At 34.9% G+C, this 19,118-nt stretch overlaps 1 protein-coding gene across 7 annotated transcripts in view; it reads left to right on the plus strand.

Annotated features, from left to right (window-relative positions):
- Positions 1 to 19,118, plus strand: part of PRORP (protein only RNase P catalytic subunit) — a 115,324-nt gene that overhangs the window by 4,974 nt on the left and 91,232 nt on the right. The gene's annotated exons all lie outside the window — the stretch shown is intronic.

Genomic DNA, 19,118 nt, shown 5'->3' on the forward strand with positions numbered 1-19,118 from the left:
AAAGGTCATCGTTGGGGAAGGGCTGCCCATCACCTCACTGAACGCTTTTTCTTCAAGTTACCAAATCAAAATGAGGAGTGAAAATTGTTCTCTTCCTACCTTGACATAAAATTGTCAGAACATGCTCCTAGATCATATGAAGACCTTTAATTCTCAGAATAAAGTCAAAATATGATCCATAAAAACATTATCTTCATTTTATGAGATATCTTTTAACTGACTTTATTGATAAAATTATAGGTAACATTTATTAAGTGGTGCTAAATTCTTTACATTCATCATCTTGTATCTTATTTAATCCTTACAGTCATCCTATGTGATACTATTTTTTTTCTATTTTTTTTACGGATACAGTGATTGAGACTTTGGGAGATTAAATCTGCCCAAGGACACCTCGCTAACAAAATTTAGGTCTGACCACAAAACCTTTGTCATTACACTTTAATGCCTCTCATGGAATGAAAAGTTACAGTGACAGTCTGTAATTCCATATATACCTAATAACCAACTGGTTGTAGCAGCTCTTTAATGCCTTAGGAATTTCTGCCAGCTAAAATATGAATTAAATAAATTTCCTTTCTCTTACCGAACATCTGAAGTAGGTGTTAAGATAGATGCTGTTTGCTACCAAAAACTTAACTGTTTCTGTTGTGGACTAATTAAATATTCTTCCCACCCTCCAAATTTTTTATTTATTAAAACTTTAAACCTAAACACAAAATAAAAGAAATAGCACAATGGACACCTATATACTATTCATCTGGAGTAACCAGTTGTTATTATGGCACATGTGCCTTCTCTCTATATATGTGTTTTTATGAACCATTGAAAAGTAAGCTGTAGACGTGTTACCTTAAATGTTTCAGTAAGTATTTTATAAGAATACGAAAATTGTATGTAATTAAATATGATTTTCACATTTAAGAACCTTACCATTAATTCAGTGTCGTTTAATAAAAAGTACATACTCAAATTTTCCCAGTTGTCCCCCCAAAATGTATCTATAACTTTTTCCCTTTTAATCCAGGATTTGACCAAAGTTCACTCATTGATTTTGGTTGTTATTTCTCTCTAAACTCGTAACAGTCTCCTCTGCCTGTTTTTTGTTTTTATGACATTGACTTTTTGAAAGATCTGAGTGGTTTGTCTTGTACAGAACTTCTCAAACTTTGCACCTATGAATCACTTCAGGATCTGGTTAAAATGCAAATTGCGATTCAGTTGTCTAAGTGGATGCTGAGATTCTGTATTTCGAACAAGCTCCCAGGTGATGCGATTCTAGTCTTTGGAATACATTTGGTGTAGAAGACCGTGGACTCATTGTCTGATTGCTTTCCTTTCATTAGTTCAATATAAAAGCATTTAGACATACTACATGGGTGATGCTGTGCGCTTCTTATTGAATCACAGCAACCGCATAATATCAGGTTATGCTCACTATTGCTGATGCTAAATTTGGTCACTAAATTAAGAGGGCAACTGCCAAATATCTCCATTGTAAAGGTACATTTTTCCCTTTATAATTTCCTTTTGTAGTTTTTCCCTTTGTAATTTTTGTAATTAAAAATTAACCTGTGGAGTAATACTTCAAGACTATGCAGATATCCTGTCACCCATTATTCTTCACTCTCATGTTTTTAGCATCACAGAGACGATCTCTACTTTTGGAGGTTGCAAAGTGATTTTCTAGTTTCATTTCCTCTACATGGATTTGCTGGCATTACTCTATAAGTTTTCCTTTTTCCCCTTTCTCCCTCTTTTTATTTTTTTATATTTTTTATTTTTTTATTTTTCTGTCTTGCTTTTTAAAAATACTATCTGTATGAACATAAGGACTTTTTAAAAAAATTAACTGTGTTAGAATCCATAACCATTATTTTTTTTGGTGCTCAAATTGTCTCAAATTTAGCCTATGGGAGCCCCTTCAAGCCAGTTCCTGTGTCTTTTCATCTCTTCCCGTAGCCCCATCAGTTTTTTCTCCCAATCAGTTTTAGAGCATTTCTATGGCTTCTGGTATAAGGTGTCCTAGGCTCTCACCTTGAAGTGCTCCTGCCCCAGTTGTGGAATCATTAACTGAATACTTTTATTTAACACTCTCAATGGCTAAACATTGTTGTAATTCTTTTTTTAAATGAATACCACTTTAATTCTGGATTAGTAGAAGGAAGATTTGTTACTTTTCTCTGCTGACAAGGACTTACAACCTAGAGCAAATCTTCCCTTTGAAGAGTGTTATTCTGCAATAGGAGTTCCAGGCTCCTTCCTGACTGGTGAGACTAGCATTGTAGTCATACATTTAATTACCATAATTTGCAAAGCAACTGAATATATTCACAGCAGAATTGGGACATTTTATGGCAAGGGAAATTCTTTTCTCCTTTTCTTCTTTCAGGCATCCTTCCCCTTTCCTCCTGCAATTCCCTAATTCTGTATCCCATTTCTTGGCATCTGCCTTTTACTTTTAAGGTGTTAACATAATAATAACAATTACTACTATTTACTTGAATGATTACCATGTGTCAGGCACTTCTAGGCCTGATAAACTCAAAACAGCCTAGCAAGAATATCACCATTTTGAAGATGGGGAAGGTCAAGATAAGAAACACATCCATGGTTAAAGAACAGTGAAGTAAGGCACATGGCTGGATTGGGTCAGGGTTTAATTTTTGTAGTATTGGTGAGGCAGAAGGGGCAGGGATGGATCTAGAGCACTTCTGGTGGGTTGAAGTAAAATCAGCTCTTTTTCTGGGACTAGAGGGAAGGAATTAGGATAGTGGACATATTAAGTTAGTAGGTGCAGCAAAAAGTTTATTCAGTCCTCTGATTTCTCTGAAGAGCCTGAAGCAAATTGGTCATTTGAAGGTGAGAGAAGGGATGATAGTCTAAGGGAGCTTGAGGAGAGTTTTAAGCCTTGGAAGTCTGGATTATGTGCGAGAGGATTGGAGAAAGTATTACTGGGTAGTGCTGAAGCCCCAACTGAGGCTGAAGACCATAAATTTTTAGAGGCATTGATCTGTGAGCCATTTTTAGTAGTCCTGAGCCATCCAGGTACACAAACAGAGAATGCAGATGGATGAGATAGTATGGGATTTTGCTAGGCTGGTATAGTTCAGGGAGAAAGGAAAATAGTAGTTGAGGGTATAGGTGAGAAGGTGGCTCAATTAATGGACCATGAGATCAAAGTTGATAGGAAGGAAGTAAAGATGGGTGTGAGCTCACTGATTAGGAGACTTTAGAGGAAAGAGTGGAATGAAGGCTCATGGAGGTTGAAGAACAAGCATAAAAGAGGTGAGTAGAAATCAGGAAATTTTTTGTTGGGAAGGGGTTGTTGCTCACATGTGGCAACATGATAGAGACCAAATGAAGGTAACTTTGACAGAGTATTTAACGTGATCACCATGGGGCCCAGACTAGATAGGGAAGGATGGAAGGCCAGAGAGCACTGCCCAAGAGGATTCAAGGGACTGGTAGTCTCAATGTAGGATAGAAGAAAAGGTACAGTGAGAATAAGAGTGAAAACTGGAAAGCTGAAAGAGAGCAGGCGAAACATTTGAGGCTAATATTTCAGAGGAAGAGCCATTCTAGGCCCTGGCCAGATCCAGGATTGGGCTACCAGGGTGTGGTACACACCCAGGATAAAGTTTAGCTCCAGACCGTTATTTCCCACAGATTGTTCTTGTGGTTTGTTTGTTTGTTTTGGGTTTTTCTTTTTCTTTCTTTCTTTCTTTCTTTCTTTTTTTTTTGCTCACCATTTGTATTAATTTGCTAGGGCTACTATAATAAAATACCACAGACTTGGTGATTTAAAGAACAGAAATTTATATTCACAGTTATAGAGGCTAAAAGTCCGAGATTGGTAAGTTTGGTTTCTCCTGAGGCTTCTCTCCTTGGATTGAAAATAGCCCTTCCTCTTGCTTTGTACTCATGTAGCCTTCCTTTGTGCTTGAGCATCCCAGTTGTCTCTTTGCGTGTCCAAATTTCCATTTCATATGACGGCACCAATCAGGTTGGATTAAGGACCTATTTTTATGACCTCATTTTACCTAAACCACCTTTTTAAAGTAGCTATCCTGTTGAGTGAGGTGGAATTTCATTATAGTTTTATTTTTTATAGTAGCTATCCTGTTGAGTGAGGTGGAATTTCATTATAGTTTTGATTTGCACTTATCTGATAATTAGCGATGTTGAGCATCTTTTCATGTGCTTATTGGCCATTCGTATATGTTCTTTGGAGAAATGTTTATTCAAGCCCTTTGCCCATTTTTGAATTGGGTTTTTGTTTTTTGTTGTTGTTGCATTTAGGGGTCCTTTATGTATTCTGGATATTAATCCTTTATCAGACATATGATTTGCAAATATTTTCTCCCATTCTGTGGGTTGCCTTTTTTACTCTGCTGATAGTGTCTTGATGCACAAAATTTTTAAATTATGAAGTCCAATTCTTAAATTTTGTCTTTTGTTATCTGTGCTTTTGATGTTGTATCCAAAAAATTCATTGCCAAATCTAGTGTTGTGAAGCTTTTGTTCTGTATTTTCTTCTAAGAGTTTAATTGTCTTAGGTTTTACATTTAGGTTCTTGATCCATTTTGGATTAATTTCTGTATATTGCATAAGGTAAAGGTCCAACTTCATTCTTTGTTTGCGGATATCCAGTTTTCCCAGTACCATTTGTTGAAAGACTATTCTTTTTCCATTGAATGGTCTTGGTACTTTTATCAAAAATCATTTGATCGTGTATGAGATGGTCTGGGATTCTTTCTATTCCACTGGTCTATAGCTCTGTCTTTATGCTAGTACCACATTATTTTTGATTACTGTAGCTTTGTAGTAAGTTTTGAAATCAAAAGTGTGAGTCCTTTACTTTTGTTCTTTTTCGACATTGTTTTGGCTATTCAGGGGCCCTTGAGATTACATGTGAATTTTAGGATGGGTTTTTCTATTTTTGCAAAAAACATTTTTTTTTTTTGATAGAGATTTTGATAGGGATTACATTTAATCTGTAGATGGTATTGACATTTTAACAATATTAAGTCTTCTAATCCATGAACATGGAATACGTTTCCATTTATGTCTTTAATTTCTTTTTAATAGTGTTATACTTTTCATTGTACAAGTTTTTCATGTCCTTTGTGAAGTTAATTCTTAAGTATTTTCTTTTCTTCAATGCTATTGTAAATATAATTGCTTTTGTAATTTTTCAGATTGTTCATTGTTTATAGAAATGCAACTGATTTTTGTGTGTTGCCTTTGTATCTTGCTAGTTTACTGAATTGATTTATTAGTTACGATGTATGTGGAATCTTTAGGGTTTTCTATGTACAAGATCATATCGTCTGCAAACAAAGATAATTTACGCCTTCCTTTCCAGTTTAGATGCCTTCTTCTTCTTCTTCTTTTTTATTATTTTTCCTTGTTTAATTGCTCTGGCTAGAACTTCCAATACTATGTTAAATAGAAGTGTTGAAAGCAGGCATACTTACCTTGGTCCTGATCTTGAAGGAAGAGCTTTCAGTCTTTTACCATTGAGTATGATGTTCCCTGTAGGTTTTTTATACATGGACTTTATGTTGTAGTTTTCTTTTATTCTTAGTTCATTGAGTGTTTTTATCATGAAAGGGTAGTGATTGCTTTTTCAATTGAGTGATCATGTGTTTTTTCTATTTGTTCTATTGCTATTATAATATATATTATTGATTGAGTTTCATGTATTGAATCATGCTTGCATTCTAGGAATAAATCCCACTTGGTAATAGTGTATAATCTTTTTTTTATATGCTGCTGAATTCTGCTTGCTAATATTTTGTTGAGGATTTTTGCATCCACGTTTATAAGGAATGTTGGTTTGTAGTTTTCTTAGTGTCTTTCTCTGGCTTAGGGATCAGAGTAATGCTGACCTCATAGAATGAGTTTGAAAGTCTTCTCTCTTCAGATTTTTGGAAAATTTGAGAAGGATTGGTATTAGTTCTTCTTTAAGTGTTTGGTAGAATTCACCAGTGAGCCCTTTAGGTCTAGAACTTTTTTTGTTGGGAGATTTTTGAACTATGTACAGATGTTATCAGCTTTTCTTTTTCTTTGTGATTATGCCTCTTTGTTAGTAAAAGCAACAATCAGCACACAGATCCCTGATAATTGGAGGACAGGGTTCTTTTTACTTACTCACCTGCTTCTCATAAGCTGTTTACAAGCTGATTCAGCAAACCCTGTGTACTGCTGTCTGCTATATGGCTTAGAGTGAGGGATAAGTAGCTGCTATTCTGTGCTAAGAACTAAAACTGACTGAATTTAACTATAATTTATCATTCAAGGCTTCTCCAGGAAGTTGCAAGCCTTCAGCAGACTCCAGAGTTCCGAAATAGTTATTAGTTACATCAGACAGATTCTGTCTGTGCAATTGCTGTCTGGTGCTTCCTTCTCTGCCATCTTCCCCTCAACTTCGATGAGTTTTCACACACACACGCTCTTGTGGAACTCATCACAGTCAAGATAATGAGTATATCTATCACCCCCCCAAAATTTCCTCCTGCCACTTTGTAATTACTCTCCCACCCATGTAAACACCTTGAAATCATATAATATATAGTCTTTTTTTTTCTGGCTTCTCTTATTCAGTACAGTTGAAATTTGAACAACATGGGTTTATACATGGATTTTTTCTTCATTTTCTTTAAAAAAATTTTTTTCAATTACAATTGGTAATATTTTATATTAATTTTAGATATACAGCTCGGTGGTTTGACATATATAATTTATGAAGTGATTCTCCCAATTAGTCTAGTACCCCCCTGACATTATCCATAGTTATTACAATCTAATTGACTGTATTCCCTTTGCTGTACTTTACATCCCTGTGACTATTTTTTAACTACCAATTTGTACTTCTTAATTTCTTCCTCTTTTGCACCCAGTCCCCTTCCAATTGGTAATCATCAGTTTGTTCTCTGTATCTAGGAGTCTGTCTTTATTTTGTTTGTTTGTTTGTTTTGTTCTTTAGATTCCACATATAAGTGACATCATATGCTGTCTTTCTCTGTATGACTTATTTCACTTATCATAATACCCTCTAGGTCTATCCATGTTGTTGCAAATGGTAAGATTTCATTTTTTATGGCCGAGTAATATTCCCTTATATATATGTAATATTCTTTATCCAGTCATCTATGATGGGCACTTAGGTTGCTTATATATGTTTTTTTTTCAATAAATATGCAATCAGCCCTCTGCGTCCCCAGGTTTTGAATGCGGATTTAACCAACTGCAGATCAAAAACAGTATTTTTAGTCCATGGTTGGGAGTCCTTGGATGCAGAGGACCAATTATATGTTTTGTTCCATACACTTTTATATAAGGGACTCGAGCATTCATGGATTTTGGCTTTCTAGGAGGTCCTGGAACCAAACCTCCACTGATACTGAGGGTCAACTCTAGTTAATTTTTTGGGATGTCAAAGGTTATGTGTGGATTTTCGACTGTGTAGGAGGTTGGCAACCCTAACCCCATTGTTCAAGGGTCAACTACCTATAATTATTTTGAAACTTCATTTATGTTTTATGTCTCAATAATTTGTTCATTTTTATCGCTGAATTCCATTTTGTGGATATACCACAATTTGTAAATTTATTCATCTGTCGATGGACAGTTGTTTCCAGTGTGGGGTTATTAACTAGCTAATAAGAACATTCTTGTACCAGTCTTTGTACTTCGTGCTTTTGTATTTGTTTCCTAGGAATACTGTAACTAAGTACTGTAAACTGTGGCCTAAAACAACATTCTTTCGTATTCTGAAGACTAGAAGTCCAAAATCAAAGTGTTAGCAAGGCCATGCTTTTTTTTGAAGGCTCTAGGGAAGAATCCTTTCTTCCCTTTTTCTAGCTTCAGAAGCTCCCAGGTCCTGAAAATTCTTGGTGTTCTTAGCTTTTAGCTGCATCACTCCACTTTCTGCCTCTCATTCTCTGTGTCATCTCTTCTTGTTAAAAGAACATCAGTCATTGGATTTAGGGCCCACCTTATTCCAGGATGACCTCATGTTAACTAATTACATCTTCATCCAGATAAGGTCACATTCCAGATGGACATGAATTTTAGAAAGGACACTATTCAACCATGTTCAACTTTTCTTTATCTAAGAGTGGAATGGCTGGGTCTTAATGGTAGGGGTGTGTGTAGCTTTTTAAGAAAGTGCCAAAGTGTTTTCCAGAGTAGTCTTCATTTTACATTTCTACCAGCAGTATATTACGGTTACGGTTGCTCCACATCCTGGTCAATACTTAATATAGTCAGTTTCCTTACCTTTAGCAATTTTAATGGAAGTAAAGTATCTCATATTGGTCTTAATTTACATTTTCCTCATGACTGATGATGTTGAGCATTTTTATGTGCTTAATTGCCATCTACATATCTTTTTTGGTGAAATGCCTGTTCAGATCTTGTTCCCATTTTAAAAATTGGGTTGTTTTCCTATTATTGAGTTGGAAGTGTTGTTTATATATTCTAGATACAAGTCATATGTCAGATATATCTTTTGCAAATATTTTCTCTCAGTCTGTGGCTTACCTTACATTTTTATAAAATAGAGATTCCGATTTAATCGTTCTGGTTTGGGGCCTAGACATCAGGATTTTCAGAAGCTTCCAGATGATCTCAAAGTGCAGCCAGGGTTCAGAACCACTGCTTCTAACATGAGATTTTGAAGCACCCTAATGTATGTTTGGCAGCTTCTTTTCTTACAGATGATTTTGGGAGAAAAATTTTAGTCATAGGTAAATGACTAATTCTAATAACTACATTAGAATTCTTAGCTTTTCTGACACCTTTGTTTATTGTACTTACAGTCACAGCCAGCAGATGGCAGTGGTGTAACGTAAAAATTCTCAATTCTGTAGCCAGGTCAATCAGGTTAAAGGATTTGGTGTGCCTCTTTTGTTATTAAAACTGAAGATAGATTAGTGATAGCAGATAATGATGGGAGAGCTGTATATGTGAATTTTAAGTGAACAAAGCAGAACTCCAAATAATATGCATGTATACTAATGATTTAACTATATGAAGTTAATTGAGAAGACATCAGTGAAGATCAAAACGTGAATTTGGAACTATGTGGATAGTGTTAATATTAATTAGATTTTTTGCTCTTACTTTCCTTTGTTCTTAGCAATAACATTAAATTACAGTCAAATTTATGTTTTCATATTTGACTGCTCAAGTATAATTTTAATTCTTTAATCTTTTTTATTAGGGAAAATTTCAAACATAAAAAGTAGAGGTTAGTATAATGAACCCCTAGCTCAGTGATTATTAATTCATGGCCACTTTCATTTCATTTATACTTCTGGTTTTTCCCTTGCCTCTCAGGTTTTTGTGAAGCAAATCTGAGCATAATCATTTGTTCTATAAATTATAAATGTACTTTTAAGCGGCTTTCTTTATTTCTCTTATCTTAAAAAATACTCCTTTTTAGAGTGGTGTTTTTATTATAGAGTAAGAAAAACTTTAGAACAGCAGTTCTCAAACTTTTTGATCTCAATACCCTTTAACATTCTTAAAAAGTAAAGTCCTGAGACTTTGACTTATGTGGGATTATATCTATTGGTAATTACTACATTAGAATGAAACTAAAAGCCTTTAAAGACATGTATTACTTTATTTAAAATGACAACGTAAAACTATTACATGTTGATATAAATAACATTTTTTCTATAAAAACTCTATCGTCCAAGACAAAAAATATGTAAGATTGTGAGAGGACAGGCATTGTCTTATATGTTTATAAATCTATAATTTCATGGATTAATAGAAGACAGCTGAATTTTTATATCTGCTTCACTATTCAGTCTTTTGTATTATGTTAATTTTGGGTAAAGTATATGAAGAAAATGGAGGCTCATAGAGCTATGTAATTGGAAAAGGTGAGAATATTTTATTGGCATTTTCAAATAATTATGCTTATTCTCCTTTGATGTTATACCAAAACTCCACTGCACACTTGTAAGCAATGAGAGTGGAAAAGGAAAATGACATCTTAGTATTATTATAAAAATAGTTTTTAACCTTCCAGATTCCCTGAATGTGTCTCAGGGATGCCCAGGGGCCCTCAGACCACAGTTTAAGAACGACTGCTTTAGAAATACTGTTCTTTAGATATAGTTTTCTTTTTCTTTCAATTGGGAAAGTTTAAGTAAAATTTATTTCCTTCAATTTTATTACAAAACCATATTAACAAAGGAAGTTAAAACTAAGACAGCAGTCTTACTTCTCAGAATATCTTCTGTTTAGTTTCTTCTAGTCTTTTAGTTCTTATTGAGACTTCTTTCATCACCTTTCACTTTCCAAAATGGAAATGTTTTTTTGTCTAATCATAAAAATAATATTAATTATTTAAAAACTTCAGTCAAAATATACAACTCTAAAGAAGGAAATAATAGCCTACCATAGCCCTCTCATTTTGAACTTTTAATGAAACTTTAATCACAATAGCAGTCTCCCATAATCCAGGGAGATTTAAGATTTAAGATTTATTTAAGAACTTCTTAAATAAAACTTTAATGATTGGGATTCTGTTTTCTGAAAAAGGAATTGAAGGAAGGCAAATTGCCTGTAGTACATTTAATTGAGTTTTTAAGGTTAAGTTTAAATCAAACCATTTGTTCTGCTCGATATTATCTCTTTAGTTAATTGACAGAAGGGAGGCCTTCTGGTGTTTTTCTAACTACAGATTTAAGACAGCACATGTGACCCAAATGAAATGTCAGTATAAGAACTGATCTAATGTAGGTTTGTTTGTTTTATTTTGTTTAATTTGAGAGTGGCAGCTGCAGACTTTGAAAGATGTGAACTAACTGAGCTCTTCATCATCGTCTTCAGAACCTTCCACTCTCATCTCCTATGATCTGGTTTTCTCTAAGATGAATTGAGATTTTTCCCCCAGATTTAAAAAAATGTTGAGTGGTAAATGGCAAACTTTGAGGGTTTAGTAGTTTAAAATACTGAGAAAGTAATGTAATTATCTGCAAAGCATAGTTCGAAAAACATGTTTTGAAATCTCTATTTGTAAAAGCTCATTAATGAATAAATAGTCCTCAACTTACAAACATACCCAGTGAATACTTAGTCGCTAATGCTAGTCCCTATTCCCTCTTCTTCAACTGAACAATTGAAAACTGGAAGATAGGCATGTGATCTCTGGATCATCAGTAGGTTGATGCAAGAATTGTGGCCAAAAAATGTGAAACATCTAGAAAAACCAATGAGTTCAGAAGTACAAGAAGGGTAAAAACATAAAAAGAGAAGCAGGCTGACCCTTGGAGTGGCCTTATCAGCATCAAATATTTCCCTTATTTCTTCATTCTTTATTTTCTCTAATATAGGACTTGCTGAAATTCTACCAACTGGGATCCAGTCTTTTTTATGAGAATTAGCTGGAAGTAGTGCATTTCCTCCTGATGGGTAACAGAGTTGTTTTACAAAGGAATGAGAATTGGGTGTGGGTGTGGGTATTTGATCGCTGCTGTTTCAAAATTGGGTGAGTGATTTTCAGACAGGAGAACATTTTGGGGGACAACGAAGGAGGATGCTAGAGTGAGAGGTTTCATGTAGATTATAGTGCTAAAGGCAGAAGGACAAAGGCATTTTAAGTTTAGGAAGTTTGAACAAGGCAGAAATGCACAAAAGAGAAACTTATTTTTTTCTTAGGCCAAGGGCAAGAGAATCTCATTTTTCTTACACTCCATGATTTTTTTCTCCCTTGGATTCAGGCTAGGACTATTTTTTGTTATGGTGTAGCCCCATAATGTAGTTTGGCATGGAAATCTAGTCATTATTAATATAAATTTGTATTTATAGGAAAAGTATTGAATTCTAAATAGCCATCTTATGAGGGAATTTTTAGAAAACTATGTTGGAAGTGAAGCACTAACCAGTGACCACACTTCATTTTCTTTCAGTTGGAAGTTGAAAGAAAATGATTTCTGATTCAGTTTTTCTTTCACTGTAAACAAAATGTATCAATTCTGTTGCCTTTTCCTTTGGTCTTCCTAGAGAATAGAATAATGTAAATAAGATGGTAGATTAGAAATAATAACACAGTGGTACTGAAGACAGCTTACTTTTGAGGAAAGAGAACACTATCAATATGAAAGAGCAGCAGCTGAAATGTTGAGAAATGTTAAGGGCAAAGCTCTCTTCCATTCTTCATAGCACAAACTGCTGATCTTTCTAAAGATACCTCTCTTGCAGTCTTTCTTATCTCAATAAATACAACTAATACCACTTTTCGATGCAAGCTACTGTAAACTACACAACTCCAGTAGCCTCCTAACTTGTCTCCATGTTTCCAGTGCCCAAGTCTGTTTTCAGTGAGAGTGATTCTTTTAAATCCATGTCAGATCATTTTACTCCTTTGCTTAAAAAGTCTCCAGTAGCTTTCCATTTCACTCCAGCTGAACGTCCATTAGCCTCAGATCTTTTTTTATTTTTATTTTTCAATTAGAGTTGACGTTCGGCATTATTTTATATTAGTTTCAGGTGTATAGCATTGTGGTTAGACATTTATAGAATTTACAAAGTGACTCTTGCTTCTTAGATCTTATTCCATTTCAGCCATATTGCACTCCCTGGTGGTTATTAATCCCACTAGATTTGCTCCTGCCTCAGAACCTTTGCACTTGCTATTTCCTCTTCCTCCAGATACCTGTATGATTATTCATCCACCTCCTTCAGCTCTTAAATATTGCCTTCCTAGAATGGTTCTTCCTAACCACCCTATTTAAAATTGCATGTATACCCTCACCATTACCCATACAACCCCTGTCTTCTGTCCCTGCTTTGTTTTTCTCCATAACACTTATCACTCTCTGACATACTATATATTTTATTTGCATTTATTATCTGTTTTTTCTCTATGTTAGAATAGAAGCTCTATGAGAGTAGGAATTTTAGTTTGTTTGAACTTTGTAGTATTACCATAAGTTAAAACAGCACTTGGCATAAAGATGCCCGATTTGTTGCATTAACCAATAATAGATACCATTTACTAAACGCTTACTAAATATTAGGCACTGTGCTAGGATCTTTGTCATCTCTAATCCTTGTGATAAACCTGCAAGGAAGGCAGCATCCCCGTTTTGCTAGGCCTCAGAGAGGTTAAGTGACTTTGCCAAGCTATTTTGTTGTTGGCAGCAGAGCTGACATTAGAACCCAAGTCTGAGTTCTTTTCACTAAGCTTCTCAATGTTCATTATGACATACAGGGTCACTAAGAAATTTAATAAGATATTGTCTGGTGTTTTTCATTTGGGAAAGGAAAGTATGCAGTGCCTTACTAACAACAGATTCCATTTTGGATTATCTTGACTTTAAAAGATTAAAAGGAAATAAAATTGGGTGTTTAAAGGAGCATGCCTCAGTTACCTGGAATGTTTACCTATATGTAGAACATATTATTCCCCCGAAATGTGAAGTAGAAGGGAGTATTGTTTGTATTCTTGAAGAAGTTCAAAAGATCTTTTCAAATACTAGTTTTGCTTCTTAATTAGTTTTAACTATGATTTCTTTTTAAAGCAAACATTTACATTAGGATTATTATATGTTAGTCACTATATGAGTACTTTGCAACTATTAACTTATTTAACATCATCTTTGTCATAATCATGGGAAAGTTACTCATTCTCTGTTTCCTGACCTTTAAACCGAGAAGATTGGACTATCTATATGATCTCCCAGGCCCCTTCTAGCTCTGAAGTGTTAAGACTTTCTAACTATTGCCAGGTAACCTAATTATGTGTTAATTAAGACAGGTCATCTTTTCCTAGTGGGAGCAGAGATGACAGTGGAGCCCCTGAAGACAGTGCAGAATAGGAGAGGAAGTTGTGATTTAAGTAACTATAAGTGCTGAGTTGGTATCTAGCACAGTCTCAGTTTGGGAAGGAAGAAAGGGGTCATCAAATCGTTGTTGAGATTTTGATGGAGTGAAGCTGTTGACACTATCTCTCTGACTTCTTTTAATACCTTAAAGTAGAAATTCAAAGTTGTTTAAATCTTGAGCAAAGCACACCTTATTATCCAGCACTATTTTTTAGCTATAGATTTTAAGAAAAGGGAAATAGAAGAGTTAAGAATTTGGTACATAAAAATATCAAACTTGAATCTGATCAAGCATCTAGAGCAATGACTAATTTACAGGAAATATAGGGGACATATTATCAAGTTTGCAGCCATCAAATGGAAACCCTGTAAGACAGCCTAGTTTCTTGCAATAAGTAAATTGCAAGGGGAGAGACAGAGACAGCAACAGGCACAGAGACCTGTAGATTAAAAGCAGTTTGTGATATCTCAACCATTTGTGTGCATGGACTGTATTGGGACTTTAATTCCTCATTTGAACAATCAAAGAAATCTGAACATCAGTTGTTGGAGATATTAAGAAATTGTTGTTGATTTTTTAGGTGTATTAATGCTACTGAGTTGTGTTTAATGCTTTATATTTTAGAGTTACACACCAAAATATTTATAGATGAAATGATGCTATATCTGAGATATGCTTCAAAAATAACTGGGAAATGGGAGATGGAGTAGGTGGGGTTACATATGAAACAAAATAGACCTTGAACTGATAAAGTTAGTTTTTGAGTTTATTGGGATTCATTATATTATCCTACTTTTGTATATGTTTGAAATTTACATTCTAAGTTTTTTTTAAAAAAAGACTGACATGTTAAATAAGTACACATGCTTTCAAGATAGAAGTTATGAAGAAGGAGATTATAAAACAATGTACCCTTAGTGAATTTCATGCAGAGGCAGCGTTTTCTGCAGAGTTTTTCCCCAAACATATATTCGTTATAAAAGATGAAAATAGTTCAGAAATATCAGTATAGAAAGTGAAAGTCCCCTTCTTTAATCAAATAATATTTTTAAAATGCTAAAAATTGTCATATCATTTGTACATGGTAATATATTCCTTTTTCCATTTACGAAAATGCATGAGAGATGAAATTTTGACCAAGAGCTGGAGAGAGATTTTCCACTGAACAGAATTGCTTTTGCTTTGCAAAGGGGTATTTGTTAACATTAGTTCTGGAGTTCTTTTAAAAATCCTGTACATGTTAATCCTTTATATAATAGTGGAAAACTGTAGCAAAAGTACCAATCTGGAATACTCTAATGTGCATCTACTCCTGCCTTCAGTGCAGGTGTAGACCGCAGATTAATTCTGGCAGTGGTTAGGCCAGAAGGGAAATTTGAACCTGAGAGCTTATGTCCTCAGCAAAGCTAATTGGAAGATGTGGAGCAGGGGATTTCCACTCTTTGTTAATAAGATCTCCAGGCACATTTCCTCTTTGTTTTTGTATTTTCCTCAACTGTGAAGCAAAATGTGATTTACTTCATGCAGAGAAATAAAATGTAATTTCCTGCACTTAAGGTGCTGGCTTCTCTTGTGGAGAATTATAATTGCAAGAGTAGAATGTGTATGGATTGAGCTACCTACACATTTGATTTAAACACTAATTTTAAATTAGCTCACTGTATTTGTGCCAGTGGTGGATTTGCTTAGATGATTTGAATTAGCAGATAACTAAGGTTGTCTTAAAGGCAAGCATCTCTCTTGATGGACCACTGCTTTCATTAACAGTGTGATTGTTTGCAAGCTGACTGAAAAACCATGATGGCAAAATTGCATACTGCCATATTAATAAAACATACTGTAGCTCCTTGGCAGATTTATACTTTTTAAATGCTTGTCTTTTTAGTTGAAAAGATCAGTTAACCTGTAAAATTCTCCAAAATGAGAAAAGTGAGCAAATGGTATTTTTCAGGAAAATAGGATAAGCCCATACCTGATACTACGCCCAGAAGTAATGTAACTGGGAAGTGAAAAGAGCTTATTAGTAAATACTCAAGAGCTATTAAACATTAGGTGAATGGTGAAAAGCCTTATAAATTAATAACTGTTCTGCAGTCATTGTCAGTATCTCATAGCCTAATAACTGTGATTCATTTTTTCAAAATATATTTAGAAACCTGTACTACTTTTTTTTTTGTTTGGCTTTTTTTTAATATTAGTTTCAAGTATACAGTACGTTGGTTAGACATTTATATACTTTATAAAATGATCACCCTAATTGCTCCTTCTCTCCTCTGGTTTTCCACCTAGCCAATACAGTAATGCTAACTTCCTTCTCTATGCTGGGCTCCCCAAGCCTATGACCATCTATCAACTACAATTTGTACTTCTTCAACCCTCACCCCATTCTCCCAGCCCCCAAAACCCCATTTCCTCTGTCTGTCACCAAATTGTCCTCTATCTTTGTGAGTCAGTTTTTGATTAGTTTGTTCTTTTTGTTCCTTAGATTCTGCATGTAAGTGAAATCATATGGTATTTATCTTTCTTTGTCTGACTTATTTCACTCAGCATAATAACCTCTAGGTCCATCCATGTCATTGCAAAGGTAGGGTTTCATTTTTTTTTAATGGCTGAGTAATATTCCATTGTATATATGAACCATAAAATCTATACTACATTTAACCATGGGCCAGACCTTTAGAGACTGAAATTTTTGAAGTGACCTCTTCCCAAGTTACTCAATGTTGTGTTGATGGTACCAGGCTTCTGCTCCTGCAATCAGAGATACTCCATATGATTATTTGAAAGCAAGAATGGATTATTATTATTTTAAATGATTTTGTTTTTCCAGTTCTTTTGAGGTATAATTGACATGTAATGTTGTATTAAAGTGTAGAACATAATGATTTAAGATTTGTAAAGAACTGATTATTGTTAAGTACCAAATAACCTGAAAAATCGCTTTCAGAACTAACAGAGCTCAATAATCAGATCCAAAGCACAACATTCGTTGTCACTGTCAGCTATGTCACCAGTAAAGCTAAATTAGTACTTAAATTCAAATGTGTTTACTTTTAATTTATCATTATTACGTTAGAATAAAACTTTTAAGGTAGAATACCCTTGTAGGTAAAGGAACGATAGTAGATTTGGGGGGGAAAGGAAAGGACCATAATTTTCCCTTTCCTTGTTATGTGATTAACCGTGGTAGTTTTCAGGTTTTGAACTTCGGATTCTGAACCGCCAGAAATTTTGTTAAAATTTTGTGTGAATGTGTGTGTAGTGTTTTAGGTGGGTTACAGACTAGTAGGTAGACAACACACGTACATCCAGGGTAAAATTAAATTCCCAGTTTATATAGCTAAGGACACCAAAATTTAGAAAATGGCCAGAGATGAAGCAGGTGCAGTGTATTTCAGCACAGTTTTCCTAGGACCCTGGTTTCCCTACATGGGACTGAGCAGCCAGTGACAATGTCCACCCACTGTAGGATATCCTTATCTTAATTCATGTGGCATCAGAGACCTTTTGTATCTGTGCTGACACCACTGTTCACAAAGACACCACAATCTGCATGCCTCCTTTAAGAGGACTTTTATGAATTATTGAGCTCTCCTGGACTCCGTGTCCTCTCCTCACTAGAGGAGAAAACCCATTTCCCTGCAATGAGGGTAGGTATTTTTCTCCCAGAAGAGGGCCAAGAGCTTTTATCAGTGTTCTTAATGGGATATTTTCCTAAACTTTAGTTCTCTCTTGTCAAGTGACTCCCAAATTGTTTTTCTTTATTCCTGGTTGCTCTTTTAAATGCCATATCAACATAACCAACCATTTGTTGTTTTTTGGGGGATGGAAGAGTGCTTAATGCTTAGCTTACTATAACTTCCTTAACTAATGGCAGCAGAAGAAAAGGTGTGCTAACATGGATTAGCAGGAATTGCCACTGTGTCAAATGGATGCAAAGTGTGTCAAAGTTTACAGGAAAATAGAATTTCCCTTAATCGCATTGATTACTAGTGGAATGACTCATCTTGCAGTTGTACATTGCTCTTAAGTTATTCAGTGTGTGTGTAAGTTAGACAAGGGAGGGAAAACCACTGATGAGATGCACAAAACACGTCATTTGAGCTAATGACTGTTCCCGGGATATCCCCAAGATTTCTACCTCAGTATTGCCTCTCTTATTTACCGTTTGACTCTCACTGGATTTCTTTCAGAGTGAAGTTACTTCCCATTACCTTTCTGCCCTCCACTTGGACAGCTTCCACAGGTTACTTTCTTGTACTGCAGTGTACAAAGGTTTACTGTATGCTTACTTAACATTAATCAGGTTTAGTATTGTTTAACTCAGGCACTAGAAATTCCAGGAATTTAAAATTTTCCCTTTTCTGTTCTACCTTTTCTAGTCTTGATTTTTTTTTCATTAAAAAAGGACCAGAAGACAATCTAAACCATTTTCTTTAATTAGCAATAAAATTGAACATAGATGATAGTAAATTCTGCTTCATTGCTTTGAGAAATTATAAGTTTTGATGGCTTTTGCAGATACAACTAATAAATCATTGTTTCTTCTGCTTCGTAAACAAATAGCTCATTCATCTCAATGAAGTAATGAGTTAAGTAGGAACTGGAAATAGAGGTTCTGTGTTTTTTCTGTAGTCATTAACTTGATCTTCTTTCCCTTTCCATCTCAGTTTTCTCACAGGATTGTTTTGAGGATAGAATTAGAAGATATATGCACGTTGTAAGGGTAAAGTAATCTACAAAGCTCCATGGCAGGCAGTGTCTGGCAGAGAACACTCGCTTTATGAACCATCTATATGTGTGTACTGCAAGGGCAATTCATCTGGTCTCAATCTAAAGCCCTTCTAAAAGGGATGGACATGCTTTTCTTACATATATGGAGGCAGTTAGGTTATTGGTACTTACAGGAATCCATCTACTCTACCTCTGTATGAACACAGGCTCCCATTTCTGAGTCAGGAACAGGAAGCAGAGAAAGTTATTTTCCTGGTATCCGTTTTAAAACCCAAAGAGTTATAAATAATGACAAACTGTTGGTAAAACTTGTACCATTATTATTACTTACCCAAAGCATATATAGAGACTCTTGTACTATAGTCTTTTTGTAATCAAATCTCTTAATTCTGAGTTCTTACAATAGCCCTTTGAAGTAAGTATCCCCACTTTATACCTCAGGAACTTGAGGCCTGGAAAAGTGAGGTGACTTGATCAAAGTCATATAAGCTAATGGATGGCCCAGCAGAGAAGATGCAAACCCAGATCCA

The sequence above is a fragment of the Pteropus medius genome, unplaced genomic scaffold (assembly GCF_902729225.1).
Source record: "Pteropus medius unplaced genomic scaffold, Ma_sr-lr_union100, whole genome shotgun sequence".
Lineage (NCBI taxonomy): Eukaryota > Metazoa > Chordata > Mammalia > Chiroptera > Pteropodidae > Pteropus > Pteropus medius.